This window comes from Loxodonta africana, chromosome 9 (genome assembly GCF_030014295.1).
Source record: "Loxodonta africana isolate mLoxAfr1 chromosome 9, mLoxAfr1.hap2, whole genome shotgun sequence".
NCBI classification, from domain to species: Eukaryota; Metazoa; Chordata; class Mammalia; order Proboscidea; family Elephantidae; genus Loxodonta; species Loxodonta africana.
Genome location: NC_087350.1, coordinates 100,443,348 through 100,464,025, shown reverse-complemented (window position 1 = coordinate 100,464,025; position 20,678 = coordinate 100,443,348). Strand labels below are relative to the sequence as shown.

General features: G+C 37.8%; 1 protein-coding gene across 6 annotated transcripts in view; it reads right to left on the bottom strand.

The window, feature by feature from the left end:
- Positions 1 to 20,678, bottom strand: part of BNC2 (basonuclin zinc finger protein 2) — a 481,109-nt gene that overhangs the window by 116,949 nt on the left and 343,482 nt on the right. The gene's annotated exons all lie outside the window — the stretch shown is intronic.

Here is a 20,678-nt window from a genome sequence, read left to right as displayed (position 1 = left end):
AGAGATTCCAGTTTATTTTCCTTTATAACAACACATCTAAAATTTCACATTACACATATAGTATCTATATATCCTGTCAAGGAAATCTAATTTAAATGGCTTATCTTTGCTATTAGGGTGGCTTTTGGAGATACTAACTATAGAATCTGCCCCTGGCAAATACAGAAATATTTTTCTTTTAATATTCAACTGAGAGGTATGCAATAACTAAAAAACACACAAATGGAAAAAAGAATTAAGAATAAATCTTGTAATAAAATCTTAAAATTTTTCTCTGCTCTTATATTAAAAAGGCTCTACTTCTTCCCATTTGAGGCCTTATATTAATGTAAACATCAGCATTTATGAGACCAGGTGGTATTTGGTATTTGGAGTTGAAAAGACAAAATGGCTGCTTTTCCTCCCTGGGCACCTGGACACAAGACGCCCTCCTCCACTGTGGGAGTCAATCACAACTTATCTTTCCTGTCTACCAGTCACAGGAAATGACTTCTTACGTGCCGGAGCCAGTTCGTACCAGCCCACAAAAGCTAATGGTTGAAGGTTCAGGAATTTTTGTAAGCTTAAAAATTAAACTGTATAAACTTAAAGAAGTGATAATAAAAACAAAGGTAATACACAAAATTCATCACTTCTAATTACTGATAATATTTTACTATTACCTATGCTCTTGAAGTTATTTACCTCTACTGGTATCTGCATGGTGAAAACACTATATAACAGAGGATACTATTCATCTTTTCCCAACTCCTAGTTCAGTGATTCATGCTGGTGGGCTGAAATCAGCCAGGGTGGGATATTTACACAATAGGAATCAGCAAACACTGCCAAAGAGGGTTTTTCCTTCAGAGAGCTGTTGTAAAACAGCATTTATGCGCATGCCACTAGCTTCTTCCTGAATAACAGATGACTGTCTAGCTTTAAAATGTAGACTTCATTTGGAAATACTCATTTAAACTTTGTAATCCCATCTGTACCCATTGGGGGTGGGAAATACAAGAGAAAGATAATTTTGCTATAACAGATTAAAAAAAAAAAACTATACATTTTATTTGGATCACTTATTTTTATGAAGTCTTGTAAAACATAACATGGAGCATGATTTCTAGATATGAAAACATTAGATATGACAAATGAAATACATGGTTTCTGCCTTGGACAAGAACACCCTGCACAGCTTCTGGGAACGAATACAAGATTAAGTTGCAGGCACACAGGTTTTTTTTTCTTAAAAGTCCAAATTATTATGTGTTTATAGTAAATTCGATTCTAACCACTGCAACTCTTTTTTGTGTTCTTAAGAAACCGTGTATTGATGTATAACAAAATTATATCTAAGAAATAAAGCATTAAAAAGTGAAATAATTTTGAATCAAAGCCAATGGAAAACAAGACAGATTATGCAAGACAAAATATAAGAAAATTTAGAGATAAATTACTTTTAGTTAAACCTGTACCAATATCTGCTAAGATGAAAATCAGGATGAATCAAATACTCATATTCTTAAAACTAAATCTGGATAGGAATAAAAATCTGCCTATTTATATTACAGGGCACATCCACAATCTCATTCCCTCCATCTCTAGTTTATAAACTTGAAACAAACACTACATTTTTCAACATTACTGCTATTTCTAAATCATATACTAAAACAAAACATATTGAAACTAAACAGCAAACCATTCAGAAATCTTACAAAAGCTAACAATGAGCAGAAAAAGGCAGAATAAATATTACTAGAGGTTAAATGTATATTTTATAGTCCTTCCTACAGCAGATGGGAAAATTTTATAGAAGTGAATTTTATTAGAGAGAAATGTGGTCTCAAAATCAACTTTTGAGACAGTCATGTTTATGAATAATACAGGAGATTTCAATTTAACTACAGAAATTATAAGCCTGCCTTCTAAAACCCGTTTTTTAAAAACAATGAACTCTATCCTAGGTAGACTTTGATTGTGAACATCAAATATATCAGTAATTTTGTAAATGCTTTTTAAAAGAGTCCTATACTATGCCAATTATTATTTATTTCAAAGAGAAAACATTATATAGTGCAAAAAACTCTAGATGTCATACCAGAAGAATCAAATTCGAGTACTAGTTTTACTATCAAGTATTGGTTTACTTCTCCATAAAGCAATAATAAAACTTGCCCTAACTACTCAATAAGTCGCCATATTCTATGAATCAATCAGTATGTGTGAGATCCAAGTGCTATGGTCCCCAACAGGCCAACTAAGGAGTTCTGGTAACTCTATTTATCATCTAGTGACTGGGAAAGGCCATCCACTCTAGGAGAAGAGAATTTTCTTCCTAATCTAAAATTGTGGAAGTCATCCTGTTTTGGTTTTATATTAATTGAGCACTGACCTCGCATGAGAAAAATCACACAATAAAAATGCAGGAATGGAACGTCTAACTATGCAACCTAATTTTAATCTGATTGGTACTCATTTGTATACATTATTTTAATCATAAATGAGAAATTTATAAAAATACATTAGAATTTATAAAACTCCATGTCTCTTCCTTCATTAGAACTGAAATATGCCATTTGTTTATGCATAACAGTTTACATTATGTTCCCTAATCTTAAATGATAGATCGCATGTTTTTCTTTCAGAAGCAAGTGATGTATTAGGTTGCTTTTTCTTCAAATACCTCTATTTTCTTTTGTAAGAAAGCCACACAATGGTTTTCTATCTGTGCATAGTAAGTACAGGGCAACAATGATCAAACAAATTATCTGTTTATTTAACAGGAAGATGGCTTCTCTATACTTTCATAAATAACCTAGGCATGGTATCTTCAGAAAGCGTTCACAATTTGGAGGGGCTAAACTCCAAAATCAAAAGCGAACAGCTGAAAAAAGAAGCAAAACTTTGAAACTCTGGCTCTGAATCCTGGAGAATAAAAGTTTTACAAAAAAATTGTTGGTATCCCCAAATTTTTAACTTTTGTTAACAGTTGATGTTTCTAAATATAAAAATAATCTCACAGAAACACCTGTACATACTAAATTCTCAAAAATTCTAAGTACCTGCAGAGTTCTGCTAAACGAAACTAGAAAATTCAAACTTTCAGGCTTTTTATTTATGGCAAAATTGCCCAAGTGTTTCAGTAGAGAAGATGAAAGACTTTTTGTCACTTTTTCATCTTTACAACGCTGATGGTAAACAGAGCGCTGGGATGAGACCATGAATTTCAAAACACTAGGTGAAAAAAACTGGAATTTCAAAGATGCAAACTCATTTCATACGAATGTTTTTGGATAAAGGTTTAAGAAGTTCCATGGATGTCCTAAATTCGTGGCAAACAGTTACATCTAAACCTTACTAGTTCTCTAGGCTCTCACATACCCACTCTTGAAGCCCAGAAGTAATTTATGAGTAAGGACCATTTTTCCCCCTCATCAACTGCATCTAGTCAGCAAGTGGGTTTCCTTAACACTGATGGATGTTTACTCTCCCTGCAACAACCCTTAATACAGGGCTTAATTCCCTGTAATGTGAGCTGCTGTGACGGCCTCCAAACTAGACAGCCTGGCTCAAGACTTCTTCCTCCCTAGCTCCGCACAGACACCACCACCAAATGAAGCTTCCTAAGGCATCAATTGGGTAGACGATTGTTGCAGTAATGGTCCCCAAGTTGCTCATGCATCCTTGTACCTGTGCGTCTGAGTAGTCAGTCATCTCCTACTCTGGCTCTGGGCTTGGCTATGTGACCTGCTTTGGCCAATGGGGTATCAGCAAATAAGAAGCAAGCAGACATTTCAAAAGTTCTTGCCCATTTGGTCTTGCCCTCTCTTGCTGCTCTTCAGAACCCTGAAACTATCTACATGTGACAAGACCAACTTGCTGAATGATGAGTGTCCTAGTTATCCAGTGCTGCTATAACAGAAGTATTACAAGTGGATGATTTTAACAAAGAGAAATTCACATTCAGGATATCAACTCCAGAGGATGGCTTTCTCTCTCTGTCGGCTCAGAAAGAAGATCTTTGTCATCAAGCCTCCCCTGGACTAGGCGCTTCTCAGCGCAGGACCCCAGGTCCAAAAGATGTACGCTCTTGGTTCTTCTTCCTTGGTGGTAAAGAGGTCCCCTCATCTCTCTGCTAGCTTCTCTCAAGAAACTGATTTAAGACACAACCTAATCTTGTAGATTGAGTCCTGCCTCATTAACATAACTGCTCCTAATCCTGCCTCATTAACATCACAGAGGCAGGATTTACAACACACAGAGGTAGCGCATCAGATGACAGGCGAGAATCCTGGCCTAGCCAAGTTGACACACACTTCTGGGGGACACAATTCAATCCATAACAATGAGCAACATGTCCCCTGCTACTACCTCAACTGCCCCAGCCAACAGCCAGCCACACCAATCCAACAACCAATGTATAAACTAGGCCGTCCTAGACAAAGCACTCCCCCCATCCTCTTCCATGTGCCAGCTGACTACAGAACTTACCCAGTTAACTCACAGATTTATGACAATAATAAAACAGTGGTTGGTTTAAGCCACTAAATTTTAGGAGGTTTGTCATGCAGCAATAGATAAATGATATACTTATTACTAAAAAACATCATGTGTTCAACTTCCAATGAAATAAAACTCCATAAGCTGGCAGTCAATGCCCTTGGTGCTCTGATTCCATTCCACCTTTCTACATCTCCCTCCCTATGCTTCTGTGTACTATTCTATGTATCAGTCTTACTGACTTTGTTAAAGGCAAGTAATACTGTGAAAATGTATAAGATACTGATGAAATTTAATACAAGTCATCTAAAATACACAATGTAAACTTTCTTGTTGTGAGGTTCTACAAAATTCTTTGCTGCAGAAGATTTTCTTAAAAGAAAACCACTAAAGAGCTGGGGTGTATGAATTTTTATTTTACCTACATACATGTTTCTAACCCCCCAATTTAAAATTTACAAAAATATGGTCTTTTGTTTCTATGTTCATTTGTATCCTTTCTTTTCAAAAACATGAACTGCAAAGCCTAGTTAGCAAGGAGAAAAAAATGTTCCCCTCATTCCCTCAGTCTTGTATTTTAAGCCCTGTCTGTACTAACTATAACACTAAATAAAGCTCTGTTTATATCTCACAAATACTTATTAGAATTCTTACTCAAGCTAACACTCTATTTTAAATGAGAAAAGAAAATGTAATCATCTTTCAGATGACTCTTCATATTTGATTCTTTCCCCTAAATATATTTGGGAAGGAACTAAGATAAGAGAAATACTTGGAAAAATTTTCTAAGCCAAATTTTGGTTATTGTCCTAAACCAAATTTTTACTAACAAAAGCAATCCATCTGTTTACATTGCTTGCCTGTTTTACCTACTGATATATAAGCTTTTCAAGGTTAGTTTAGCCAAACAGGGGGAGTTCCTTCTATTTAGTAGGTATACTTTTTTTTTTTAATCAACATTAAACATTCAAAATATCCATCTCTGTGCTATATATAAAAAATTTAACCTATTGGCATCTATCAAGCTCACTAACTTCTATCTGCTTACAAATCCTGTAAAGTGAAAATTGTATGACATCTTTTAGAACTTATTCTAAGCATGGAAACACTCCTCATCCATTTCAGAGGTTCAGGATTTAACACAAAGAAGTTTAGACAGAATTGGAGCCCTGGTGGCATAGCAGTAAAGAACTTTTCTCTTAACCAAAAGGTGGGCAGTTTGAAAAACACCAGACAGGTTTACACGTATTTATCATCTATACAATTATTCTGTGGGAAAATATGCTTTAATTTTGTGAATATCATTTCCAAAAAAGGATATATGCCATGATTATAGGATTATCTTTCCACTATAGTCTGATGCTATCCAACTCCTCAGTATATTCAATTTCCTTGCATCTCACTCAAAGCACTACAGTAGTATTTGCAAAAATACTTTGTGAAGTGTTTTTAAAAGTCTTTTTTGCATTAAACACAGGCATATTACTCTTTCACAAGTATTATTTCTATAAATTAGTGGAGAACAACCAAAGAGCCATGATCCACCCAGCAATCCTCAGTATTTAGACAATATTTACTAAGCGAAACTATTAAATATAAACCTTTAAAAAGGAAAGTGAGAGCACTAGAAAAATTTAACGCCTTTACTTTGCCATCAAATAACACTGGTGTTTCTATTTTACCATCTTGATTTTGTATCAATATAGAGTAACGTGTGAGAGAAGGTACGTTATCTTTCATAAAGAAACCCAATGCAACAATGTTAACAAATGCCAAACCTGGACTAAAATAAATGGCAACAAGACTCATAGAAAGACATATTTGACTTGTGGCATGGGCAAATCTAAAAAAGCGTGTGAAATTTAAACTATCAGACACTCCTCAGGTCTGGGAAGCCACAATTTACACCTAGGATGCTGTTTGGGCCTTCAAGGCAGTATTCTCAAATGAATAAATCATACATAAAAACCCTATATTATGGCATTCTTTTATAAAGTTCCTTTTAAAGAAGTATTCCCCTTCCAAGGGTGTTACCTCTTATGGGCCCCAGATACTTTTCTATATGGGAAATACAGTGCAGTAAAGCTTCCTTCCATCTGGTGCCTTGAAAATCATTTGTGAAAACGTTTTACTATCTTTGATAATTTGGGTACTCCAGACATCTTTTTGTCAAAGTTACCCCAAAATGTGAACCTTAGAAATAATAATTTATGTTAACAGCCTGGCTCCAGGTGTAAGGTAGAAAAAAAGGACAAAGCAGATGGTGCTGTCAGATGGTTCTTCTTTCAATCCCACCGAACACTTTCCTTACGAAGAACCTACTGGCACTAGAAGACTATCACCTTCTTAATTAAACACATATATTACTTTTTTTTTATTACTTTTGGGTCCAATAATCAATCCGAAGAACTAAAATTCTACGTACTAAGTGAAGAGAACTAACAAACTTGATACTCCTTATCATAATTAAAAAAAAAAAAAAAAAAAAAACCTGTTATAATCGATTCAATTCTGACACATAGTGACCCTGTAGGACAGAGGAGAACTGCCCCATAGGGTTTCCAGGAAGCAGCTGGTGGATTCTAACTGCCAACCTTTTGGTTAGCAGTAGAGCTCTTAACCACTGTGCCACCAGGGCTCCCCTTATTGTAACAGGTACCACAATTTAATATAAAACATCTACATTTTAAACGGCCCATCCTCTCCACATGGATTTGGCAATCTTAATTCCTTGGAGATCATCTTGTTCTAAGTGAGTGACTTCACAGTTTTAAAAATGTCCCTGATAAGGCTAAAACAATCATCTTTGGGTTCTACTAAAAGGGAATTTTAAAATACATTTTCATTAACTTATCAAAGCATTTATGAGTTAAGGAAATGGAATGAAATGCATTTCTTGCTGCTTAACTTCTGAGATCTAATAAATAGGTGCATTTTCCATAATCAACAGCAAATTCTCACTAATTCAGACTAAAAAATGTTTTTAACTCGAGTGGGGGCTGGGTTGAAAATCACTGTTGTTTACTCAGTCTTTTAATCACAGAGTTTTAAATATATTACAACTAAGAGTTCTGGGCAATGTTTAAAATTCTTTAAAGCATGAACTTTCCCAGTTAGGTAGAAATATGTCCAAGGAGTCTACTTATCACTCATTATTGTACGCATTATAGGTCACGCTTATATATTCATTAGAATATGTACTCTAAGGACCTCTGATTTCCTTTAGCTTAGTGTGAGCCACCAAGATATTGTCTCCCCCATCTCCACTAAATTCAAAGACCTAATACCTAATAGAGTACAAAAAGAGCCTTGGTGGTGCAGGGGTTAAGCACTCAACTGCTAACCAAAATGTGGTTGGTTCAAACCCACCATCCGCTCCACTGGAGAAAAGATGTGGCAGTCTGCTTCTGTAACAATTACAGCCTTGGAAACCCTGTAGGGTAGTTCTATTCTGTCTTATAGGGTCCCTTTGAATCAGAATTCACTCGACTGCAGTGGGTTTGGTTTTTGGTTTATTGAATGCATGGTGTGTATCTGTTTACCACTTGTAATCCAGAACCCAGCACACAGCCAGCCCCATAGCATACACTCAAGTAAATATTTGCTGAATGAATAATTTTTCCTGAAACCTCAAAACAGAAATGAAATAAATGAATAGATAATAATAAAGAAACCTGTGCCCTAATGAGAATTTTTAAAAGGGGAGGGGGTTGAATTAAATTTGAAGCAAAGACTGTACATTAAAGAGAACATATTACGTTAGTAATAATGAGTGCCATGTAACTAATTTTCACTCATCATCTCTAACATGTCTAAGTTTTCAGAATTTACCTCCCCAGTGTTTTAACTAGATGTCACAATTCATTTTTCTTTATTAAAATTCAATATGCATAGTATGTTGAAAATTTTTTTCTGTACCTAATCCTCCCACCATACAACTATTTAATGTGTTTTTATGAATTTTTTTATTTTGTAACTCAAAGACACAACACAGAGTAACTAGAAATTAATCTGAAATTCTCACACATGCAGTAGAGGTTTACAGGAGCAAATCTTTGTATACGAACTTTTTTTAAAAAGAGAAGTACTAGAATTTTACAGGAGGGGAATGCACAGCTGGAGAGAGATTTCTGTTTATGTACTGAAAATAATAAAATCATCATTTAAACATTCTATGCTTCAGACTTTTCATTAATCTAGACTAAGTGACTGAAAATGCTTTGTTTTCTCAAATCACATATGAAAACATGCATACTGTGATTGTGTACCTGAGTATATGGGTCTCTATATCTGTAAAGATAGAACAGAAAAGTAGAACTACCCCACAACCACCAAAAATTACCTAAAACTTTGATTTACAGTGAGCCAACTATTGCTCAAACCCTTAAAATAATTTTTAAACCAGTGTTTGAATAGCTTTATTTTAGAGGACTGTCCTTATAAGACACACATGTGTAATTGGCTACAAAATCAATAAGCAAAGGGAGCTAATGGACTTGCTTAATTAAAATGTAAAACTTCAGCATCTTAAATTCCATTTATATGGTTTTCAAGGAGGCTTCACTAAGTCAGCTCTCTTGACAAGAGCATTCAGATTGCAGAGAAGGCGACAAAGGCGTTAATGACATTTACCCCCCTAATAAGCGTCCTTCACACTTCATGGTTTTTCCTTGTTATTGCTCAGGACAGACACTAGCACCTCATTGAAAGATCAGTCCTGCAACGGAAAAAGGCCCCCTGAGACACTGGAGACTTGAGGAAAAGCACTAAATCAGGTGATGCTACACAGATGACATGTTTGATTCTCAGGGGTTCTCACTTATGCCTATGGCCTCAGATTTGAGGCAGTTAACAGCCAATCAAAACCCTCTCCCACTCCCAGAAGACAGGGCCATCCTCCTCCACAGCAGGCACGTGAGGGCCTAGGAAAAAAGAAATAAACTTCCTTCAGGTGCCCTAGGTCTGGCAGGATCCAAATGTCTTGTACTGCTCTCAGTTAATCTCCATCGATGTGTCGCTGAATGAATAACACACTGACCTTTTCACCTAAGAGACCACAATTTGAATCCAACGTAAAGTCACTGGAGGATCAATGGACAGAGACAGTCATATTTTAAAGCAATAAAGCACTACAAAAAGGGAAAGAGAGAAAAAGTTTTTTTTACCGTGGTTTTGGCCACAGATTCAACCCAGTTTCCCTGGCTCAGCTATCATGAATTGGAACCCGGATTCAGAATGGAAAAGCTCCCAGCACTGCCCCTATGGATCTCAACATCTGGCATAAGCCCATGGCTACTGCAAGGCAGACATTCCCAAAGCATGTCAATACGTGGAAAAGCAATCGCTGCTGCTGATGGAATGATGACTGACTCGATAGAATATACTCAACATGAACCCTAATTCTGGCAAAGACGACAGGACACAGAGACAAGTAGCTCTTAATTACTCTTTCAAGGAGAATTTAAGGTTTTCTGTGTGTTGTTAATTTAAAATTCCTAGACATGCGTACATGCTTAAAAAGAGGCAAATGGATGAACCAATTTAAAGCACTTCCCTAGCCACCTAATTTTGTGTCTTATCAAAACACAATAAAATAAATTCTTAATTTTAAGGAGTACTCTAGAGGCAAAACCTATGGGATAGATACTTTATTGTTTAAATGTCAATTTCTCTGAAGCCTGGCCTAGCCTGACCAAACGCCAGTATTTCCAGTGGCCTGTGTTCCACACATTCTCCTATTTACTCCACTAAGGAATCTGAAAAACACTCCTGTTGTGCACAGAGCCTTCCTTCAGAAATGCATCCCAGAGAGGATGCAGTATGCACTACAGCCTTAGAATTACCACATTTACTCAACTGCTCTTTTTAAGACCAAAAAGAAGAAAAAAATAATCCACAGCAGGAAAAACATATTAAAAATAGAAAATACAGTAACCACATTACTCATACTAACTAGAAAGCTGCCTCTGATGCTATTATTATGGCTTTGTTAAAGAGGGAAAATTACATGAGAACAAGAGAACCAGGTTAAAGCATTTCCTTACCAAGAGCAACTTTGGTTCCGAAAGTGTCTGAGAAATGGTATTCTGGGAGCGACAAGTGAGAAACACACAGTAAATAGAACATGAGTGCTAAAAAAGATAATGTATATCTGCCATTATCTTGTCTCTTATTTTGGGGGTCTTAGGCATTATGGTCTATTGTACCTATGCAGGACATTCCACTGTTGAAACACAAACCTAGCTCTATACCATTTACATTCCAAGTCACCCATTCCAAGTCTTCCTTGACTGAGAAGAGAAAGAAGAAGAAGAAGAAAAAAAGGAATACAGGTTACTCAGTTGCCACCAACACATGCAAATATGTCCTAGATAGTAACAAGACCTCAATGGTGAGTTTCTGAAACAATTGTTCATGGAGGTGGTAGCTAGTTACTTGCCTTTCTGTGTCTGAAGGTTAGTGTTTGCAACAAATGCAGAGTTTGTGAACCATCAGAATCACTAGTCACTCCCCTTTGAAAGAGGTGGTTGCTGTTGTTAGCTGCCCCACGCACAAAGGAACAAAACACTGACTGGTTCTGTGTCATTGCCATGACTAGTTGAAGACTGGATCACTGTGCTCAACAGAATTTTCACTGCCTGATTTTCAGAAGTAGATTGCCACGCCTTTCTTTCTAGTGTGTCTTAATGTGGAAGCTCTGCTGAAACCTGTTCAGCATCATAGCAACATGCAAGCCTCCACTGTCAAGACAGGTGGTGACTGTGCATGAGGTATACTGATCAGGAATCATCGAGGCTTCACTACAAAGGGGTGGTGATAGGCAAATACCAGGTGAATCAAGAAAAGATTTTGATCAACAGGCCTGGGCTGGGCATAAACAGACTCACCAACACTACAGCTTAAAGCTGCTCACCTAACTAAAATTCAACTCCCCACCAGAAACTCATTCATACCTCTTTTCAACACAGCATTTTTCCTGTATGGAAATGCTTGTTCCATCCTTTCTATTAAGTAACATCTCCCTTTTTCGTTAAGATTCTCCTCTTTCAACACATCTTCCCAGAGTAATTCAATTTGGCAGTGGTCACTTTGATTCTACTAGCAAATGTATTGGCCCACTTTCTATTTTCCAACTGCTGTCGGAATTACATATACGGATACCATACAGAAACCAAATAATTTATCTTTATGTATGTTTGTCCCATCTGCAAGAATTTAGCAAAAGTTTCCAGAAACCCAGGCAGATCTTCATCTCACTTTCTACTTTTCATAGCCTTTCTTGATTTTGCACAGTAGTTCTTGAAACATAGGTCACTGAAAGAAACAGATGATAGACTAGGGCTGGGTCTTGAGAAACTTCCTATGCCTTTTTGCTACAGTTAGAAAGATTTCCATTCCTCTGCAGGCCTCTCTCATCCTCCACCTGCCCCTTCTGAAAAATCAAGGAAATATTAGAAAAGGTCACAGTTAAAAAATCATAAAGATCCTGTTGCTCTAGAACTTGAAGGGTGAGCAGAGATTGGAGGTCATTCCACTGAAGGAGTTACAGTTTACTGAGTTACGCTATGTATCACAGATTTTACCAAATTCCCTTTATTTTCAAAACTCCGTTCAGAAGGTACATCAGGAAAATGATGTTCATAGAAATTATGTTCTATACACAAAGCTAGAGAGGTAATTGGTGCTAGAATTGAGGTCTGAACCCAAAGCTCAAGATTTTTTCATTTTGAATTCAACACAGAGCATATTTAGAGTCTGTTTTGGAAATGTCAAGGTTTCATTGGTGCCAGCACAGAGAATATCCACGCCAAGCAAACGTGAACTGGTTCTTATCAAATGGTGACTGGCCACTGAGTTGTGGGTTCATTTCTGCTCCTCATGGGGAATGTCCCACAAGCACAAACCCTTATTCCAGGAGTCCCTGCAGTCCTTCCTGGAATCTGGTGAGCTATCTATTTCTACTTTGCAAGGTAAGGGGAGGCCTGTATTTACTTTAACTCTGAGCACAAAACATCAAGCCATGTCCTTGGATATAAGGTGTTTATTTTCATTACTGCCCAAATAGAGCTTTGGCAAGGGATTCAAAATCCCTGTGTTCCACTTACAGCTTTGACCCTGTACAAGGTCTTTAGCCACAGAAACTTTTAAACCCAGGATGATACTCTCTGAAACTACCTCTCTAATAGGGAGGTTAGGAGGATTGCTGGGATGATGTTTGTCGCGTGGTCCGAACACTGGAAAACAGACACAGAACACTAAACAGTGCCCTGAACCATCTACTTTTTGTATATCCCTGGCAAAGACGGGGAATCTTGACCATTCACCAAAGTAATCCTCTTCTCCTGAGAAAGGCTGACATGATGAAAGGATACATTGTACCTTATATCATAGGGCTGATAACACAGTGTTTAGTCTAGGTCAGATAATCCCCCAAACATGTCAGTGGTCATGCCCTCCTCTGTGTCAATGCTATGGGTCATCTGTACATTCTTGTATTTTTGATCATACAACTCACCTGCTATAGGGGCCTTACCTGTTAAAGAGTGTGTGCTTCCTGAGAGCCCTGTTCTTATGCACCCAGCATGGAGTAATTAATCAATAAAATTTACTATTTGAGAGACTGCCTAAATGAATTTATACCTAGGTCCACTCTTCTTTCTGGCTCCTGAAATTTCCCCAAAATCTGAAAGGTCAGATAACACAGAAAAGGTTGCCTATTTTAAATAGGTTTTATTTTGTACAACATGCTAAAAGCCTAGATACTCTAATCATTTTCACAAATTCAGTAAGTACTCATTCATTCTGTGCCATGGGCTTGGATGAGGATAGAAGTTGATGAAAGAGGGGAATGGAAAGGCGGTAAAAGTGATAGTGTCATTTATTCAGTAAGTCACTGCTTAAAAAACAAACACAAAGAACATGTGTGCGTGTACACTCATACAATGTAGTAATGGTTAACATTAATAAGGATGCTACGAGCTAACCAGTGTACTAAGCGGTTTATAAATATAACTTCACTTAATCTTTCAACAATCCTATTGGATACCCACTGAACCCACTGCTGTTGAGTCGATTCTGACTCACAGTGACCCTATAGGACAGAGTAGAGCTGCCCCATAGAGTTTCCAAGGAGCGCCTGGTGGATTCGAACTGCCGACCTTTTGGTTAGCAGCCATAGCACTTAACCACTACACCACCAGGGTTTCCATCCTATTGGATAGGTCCCAATAATTGCTCCAATTTATAGATGAAGAAACTGATGTTCAAATATGTTAAGTGATCTAAACCAAACTAAACTTGCTGCCCTTGAGTCGATTCTAACTCACAGTGACCCTCTAGGACAGAGTAGAACTGCCCCACAGGGTTTGTAAGGAGCGGCTAATGGATTCGAACTGCTGACCTTTCAGTGAGGAGCTGAGCTCTTAACCACTATGCCACTTAAAAAAGGTATCAATAAGTGACACTAAGATTCACACTCAAGTCTGTCCCACTCAAAAGTCCCTGGTCTTATACTCCTGTCTCCCATTTGTAATCAGGTACACACATATGCCCATATATGTGTGCATATGTTTTTGTGTGTATTGAATAGTAGCAGTCTTTCCTGACTTGACGGAAGGCAATCTGCTGAGGCATAGTGAAACATAAAAATCCAGAATTTAAGGCAGCTTTTTAGAACAAAATTCTAAAATGACCAGGTAGTTAGTAAATCATTATCATCTTCATCACTATGGTAATGGTTAACATTTAATGGATGCTTACACCAAGTGGCACTATTAAGTGCTCTATGTACATCCTCTTATCTTCACAACCCTGAGGTACTACTGTTATCCCTCTTTTACATATGAGAGAACAGAAGCTTAAGTAGGTAAAAACACAGGCCTATCTGACACATCTGGGAGCCCTGGTGGCACAGTGGTTAAGAGCTACAGCTGCTAACTAAAAGGCTGACAGTTTGAATCACCAGCCACTTGTTGGAAACCCTATAGGGCAGTTCTACCCTGCCCTGTAGGGTTGCTATGAGTTGGAATTGAATCGACGGCAACAGGTTTTATTTTACAGTAAAAATTGGGGTTAGGATTGAAACTTGTGAACCTACCCTGACCACATAACTCTGCCACAATAAGCTTTATTAGTTCAACTGTGTAAAAAGAATATAGATTATGGCTGTTCTATCATACCTGAGTGTGGCAGAGACTTGTGTTCATCTTCCATGGTGCAAAGAGCTATTGGGAATGGCTGCCTAGCCAGGGATTACGTGTCTTAGCTCTGCTGACTCACATGGCCCCATTTAGATGTAAGTTTTGATGAGTGGCATGTAGGAAGAAATGACCTACCCCACTTGCAGGACTGGCCCATGAAAACCTCCATCAGAGAACCTCAACTTTCTGACTGCACCCAGATGAGGAATCCAAACACTACAGAATAACAGAGCCATAATATGGCAGAAGCCCTAAATCTTCTGTCCCCAGATCATCTCGGGTTTTGCTGAGAGTGAGAAATAAACTATAATTGTATAGGCAACTAGGTTTTACTTGCTAAAACATAGGGTCTACTTGCTAAAATAACTGGCATTTACCTTGCTGATACTGACCAAAGCCTAAAACTTACTTCTTATCTTTTTCTAAGTATTTCACATCTTTAGACATAACATGTTTTGCATCTGGTATTTCCCTCTTATAATTGGTCAGAGGTAGCTTTGTGTACAGATAGGTATAAGTGAAAGATATCAACTTATTGAGTAAGAATTGCAAAATGCTTTCATCTATATATATATTTTTTTCATCTATACTACTTCATGTCTTCTTTTTAGCCACTGGGAAGAGCCAGAGGGACATAAATGGTTACTTTGACTTTAAAGATGAAGAAACTATAGCTTAGAATGGCAAAGTATCAATGCTAGAACTGAAACTTTAACTCAATCTTCTCACTCACTAGCCAGTGTTCCTTTACCCATCTTCCAGTTAGGGATACCATCCAACTTGATATGTTTCTTAGGACCCAAAGAAGAGCTACTGCAAATGTTCTACTCCTTCTATACGATAAGGTTAGAATTTAATTATGTAGGTAAAAAAGTCTACGGTTATTATTTTAACAAATACTCAAGTACAAAAGGGCTGTATTCCTGGGAAAGGTAAGTCAAAGAACTGAATTTACACTGAAGTATTAATGATAAATAGCAAATGCAGAAAACAAGTTTTGCTCTTGGAAACTTGTAAGGGAATAGACGCAAATAGCCAAGAAAAGGAGCCAAAAAGAGGAACCAATTTCATCTAACATTCTCTAAGGGCAGATGTGTATATGAACGCCTACTGAATACAAGAGGGAGCTTAGGTGACTCTGTCAGCTCAAGACTCTAGGGTGCTCTCTCTATCCCCAAGCAAAGCCATTCTAATGCTACAAGAATATCATACGTTACATTCTGAAAAGACAGCCATTGTAGTCTTCAAAAAACAGAAACCCAACATACATACTGCCTATAAAGTCAAGGACCCAAGTTTAAATTAGAGGTCAAAATTTCCTCCCTCTCTCCTGCCAACATTTTCTAAGCGAGTACTGGTTACTAAGTTATAGTGGGGAACAAGAAGTAGGTAGCTCCTGTCCTTGGGAAGCTTTGATGCATCAACTGTGCCAACTAGTAGCTTCTGTGATCCTGAGAAAGTCCCTTAACCCCTTTGAGCCTCAGCTACCCAAATGTTAATTCATTGACAATATCTACAAGAAGACGGTGTAAGAGCTGACATATGTGAATCTGCTCTGCGAAGGGCAGTTTAAGAACCAGTGTTTCCTTAATATTGGTGTTTTCCACCACATGAATACCACAAAACATTTTCTTAACACAGACCAGTAACTAGGAGGCATGGGAGCTTTTCAACTCTTCTTACTTCCCTAAACAACTTAGCTGCTGCTACAGGAATTACTTCCTAGAAAGCCTGAAGACAGACCAAGGACCCTTTGGCCAACTGAGTTTAGTGGATGTCCCCTGAGTTCACAGTGAAACATCAGGCTACAACAAGTTAAACAGGTTTCTTTATCCATTCATTTAACAAATATTTATTCAGTGCCTGCCTTTCTGGCATTCTCTAGTGAGGCAGCCAGGGAAAACATCTGACATTTGACTTAATTGATTGATTTTAAATTGTGATAAGAGCTTCAAGGAAACTAAAGTCATGAGATAGATCCGCATCAGAAAATATGTGTTAAGCTGGTTAGGGGAGGCCTCCGTGAGAAAGCTGGACTTTAGTCAAAACCTGAAGGACAAGAATTTACCTTTGTAGAAAGTCAAAACCAAAAACCAAACACACTGCCATCGAGTTGATTCTGACTCATAGCGACCCTACAGGGCAGAGTAGAACTGCCCCATAGTTTTCAAGGAGCGCCTGGCAGATTTGAACTGCTGACCTCTTGGTTAGCAGCTGTAGCATTTAACCACTACGCCACCAGGGTTTCCCTTGTAGAAAGAGGAGTAGGATATTCCAGGCAGAAAAAGTCTTTCCTGCAAAGGCCAAAATTTGGCAAAGAGCTGAGTGCGGTTAGGAACCGAAGACTTTTAGCTGGCTTGAGAGGAGCAAACTAAGAAGTGGCAGAGGTTGGTGAAAGCTACTTATCTACTCCCACAGTCCATATTCTCCAGAAATTCCCAGAGACTTTATTATGCTAACATGCAGACTGAAGTTCTAAGTGGAGGGTCCGGCGTGTAGCTTATCTCAGATATAACGCGGGCTCCTCACCCAAGACTCAGGCCCCCCAAAATTCTCTCGGGAATGCTCTTTGAGAGACTGATTATTCTAGTCATTCTGATTGTTTTAAAACATAGACGACTAAAAATTTGCCTCTCACAAGCCTGCTGACACCTCAGCTAATTATGCAGAATGTCTGATGTGGTTCTCTGAATGCTGGCTGGGACCAATTACAAAGGAGAAGAGTTCCTCAGAATGGCTAGTATATGAGCCCAGCCAATCCATTTACATGTTCAAATTAAACAGAGGCTGTGTGAAAACTTGACTATTAAATGATTAAATTCAACAAGGATAATCATCTATATTGTTATTTCCTAAGTCAAAGACAGGGAAAACGGGGAAAGGACAGTAGGGTGCTTTAATTTACCGTCAATATAGGTACTAGGAGGCACAGGCTTGAAATCAGAATTGTTTGTTAGCAGAAAAAAGCATCTTCTGTTCTATTATGTTTAGATTTTAGCATCTAATTGAATATTTCCTCTTTTTTGGGGGGGGAATAATATTTAACATTTACCTCACATTTTCTGTACTTATGAGTGAATATCTTAATAAATACACAGGGGAATATCAGATTCTTTACCTTTAAAATATCACGTGGACTCTTACAATGATCCTAGTCCAAATGATGCCATGCATTTTCTACCTAGCTGGCTAGCTTATGAATTACAGAGATAATCACATGAGTGAAAAGTAATTTTTTATTACAACACTACAGGATACGTGTCTGATACGTAGTCTTTTAAATGAATCTGAGGAACCACAATCACCTCCCTTTTCCTTTTAATAATATCTTCTTCATACGTCCTTTCAAATGATCATTTTAAATGGCCTGCTTCCCCTCCCCCCTCCCCAATTCAAAATCAGATCAGACACCTGCTATTCTTCCACATTCAAAACTGTCTCTGAAGCCAGGGGTAAGCTGTGTGTACATTAAGGATGCAGGTTTGGGCCCAGAGAGAGTTCAATTGATATTCTAGCTTGACCAGTTCAACTCACTGTACATCTTCATTTGCCCAGTAACACAATCTATAGCCAACTGCTAACCAAGTCAATATGTGGTAAGACTAACAGCCACCCTAACTTGCCTCGATAATTATTCTCCTTTAACTGACATAATATTCAATATACTGTTGTTGAGAGCAATAATGCTAAAATTGATGCCTTGAGGGCTACAAGACAATTGAGTTTTGGCCAGATAAAATGACTGGTGCACTAATAGTGCATCATAGGGTTCCACAACCTCCAGGTGCACATTTTATAGTCTACTTGTATGAAAATGCTATCTATAATTATATTCAAAGTCATTCACACATACCTATATATTTTTTTTTTAAATAGTAACCAATAATCTAATAATACTGCTTTAGAAAATAAGGGTTTATTTCTATAGCAGCACTCCTTTGGTTTGTTTTTCCTTTTTTTTTTTTTTAACAGGCATTTTCTCCACTACATGTCTTGTGTCCTTCAACCTCTTGCTGTTTTTCTAAGCAAAGAACTGTTTTCACAAGGAGCAAGTGGATGATAAATGCTGAATGACAAAACAAAATCACTTAAATAAAAGCTATATTACATCAATCCAATCAATAAAACAAGACAAACTAAACCTAGAATTCCTCTAATGTAAAACTTAGCTATGATTTTTTTCAAAATGTCAATTTTAGGCTCTGAATGGAGAAACAAATTACAAACAACATTTTTTAATTTAAGACTTTGTCAAAATTATTTATAATTTAACTATCATGATAAATGCCAATGTGCTTTTTATGTAATCTCTCACCCCTACGTGACAGATTGTATAATTTTAGTTTGTGGTTTTGCTGAATTTTCCTTTCATACTTGTTTTTCCTTGCAATTTTATATCTTTAAATCTTGGGCCCTCATACAAAAAGAAATAAGAAAATGATGAATGGAGTACCTTTTAAAGCAGTACATTTTCTATACTTGCCTTGCAGAGATGTTGAAATTTTGGGGAAAAATTAACAAATATTATTTCAAATAAAATAAAGAGGAGGTACTGGTCAAAATATTATTTCAAATAAAATAAAGAGGAGGTACTGGTCAAAGCAAAAACAGGATCCTAAACACAGAAAATCCGGCAGGTTCTATGTTTACTGCTGTCAAAATGGGACAGTGAGCTAGGTTAAGATAGCAACTTAGCATAGTCATGCACATATCTGTTTGGACAGAAAAAGACAATACATATGCTTTAGGTACCTTAGATAAAAATGTACACACGGAAGTGCAATACGACATTGATGATGGAACTAAGCATCATATTATAGGTAGTAAAGATGGAAATGAACTGGTGCAAAAAGACTTGTCAGTTTTTCATGAAGGAAAGTGTGTTTAACCAAGCCAACAATCCCATTTGAAAATCTGCAAGAGGTTTGTTTCATTGTGTAGGGTAAAGTCCACCCAAAATGGACGTTAATAATTATGTTACAGGCATGACTACAGAGAACGTGGTACTGTATGCATCTCGGGGTCAGCATAAGCAGAAATTGTGAAACTGGCTCCCTGCTTTATTTTTCCTGGCCCCTACCTCATGGACCTTGTGCGCCTACCATGTACCCTAACCACCCAGGACTTATCTTCCCACTCACCCCACTGAAATGCCCCAATCCTGAGGCAAATGAGATAATGCTTGTGAAAGTACTCTGTAAACTGAAAATGTAATACGTAATTACTATTACCATCACCGTGTCATCTTCTGAGGGCCAAGTTTCCTGTGCCTTCCAAGTTGACACCTCACTAAACTAAGAAATGATTCTATGCGAAATAAAGTGGTCATGGAGCAGACAGGTTATTCCACCTCTCCTATCTTTCTCTATTTCTACTCACCATCCCTCCACTGCTTTCCTACCCTGGTTAACACAGGTGCACTTTCTGGAGGTGCTGCACAAGAGAATGACAGGAATGTGTGTGTTTTTATTCTGGGTTTAAAGCAGAAGGGAGGTGGGGAGAGAGAACTGCAGGGGAGATTTGAGGCTCCCCACACAACACACGCCAACCTGGGGGTGCAGGCCCTCTATACAGCACTGGGTGGTCTTGGGGAAATAAACTTCAGGAGATGACCACCAGTGCTGTGCAAGGCTAGCATGGCCAAAAACAATGACTTTTTGGTCAATTTTCCTGGTACTATCTCCTTAACAAACTTCACAATTTACTTAACATTCTACCTTCTCAAATTGTAACACCCTTTGGTGGGAAGGGGTATTTCCCCATTGTCTGGTACAGTCTTTTTAGATTTTGGGGTTTCCCAAAATTCTGTTCTCAGCATTTACCCCTCAAGGGTTGCAGAAAAACAGGCGACCATAAAAACGTTTCAGAAGCAAATGATACAATGGAAAACAATTTGTGACATACTGCAAAAATGGCGACACAACGTAGGAGGGGTTAGGGAAGGCTGGGCCCCCTGGGAAAGTCTTAAAGCCCTTACCAGATCAGAAGTGTCACTGA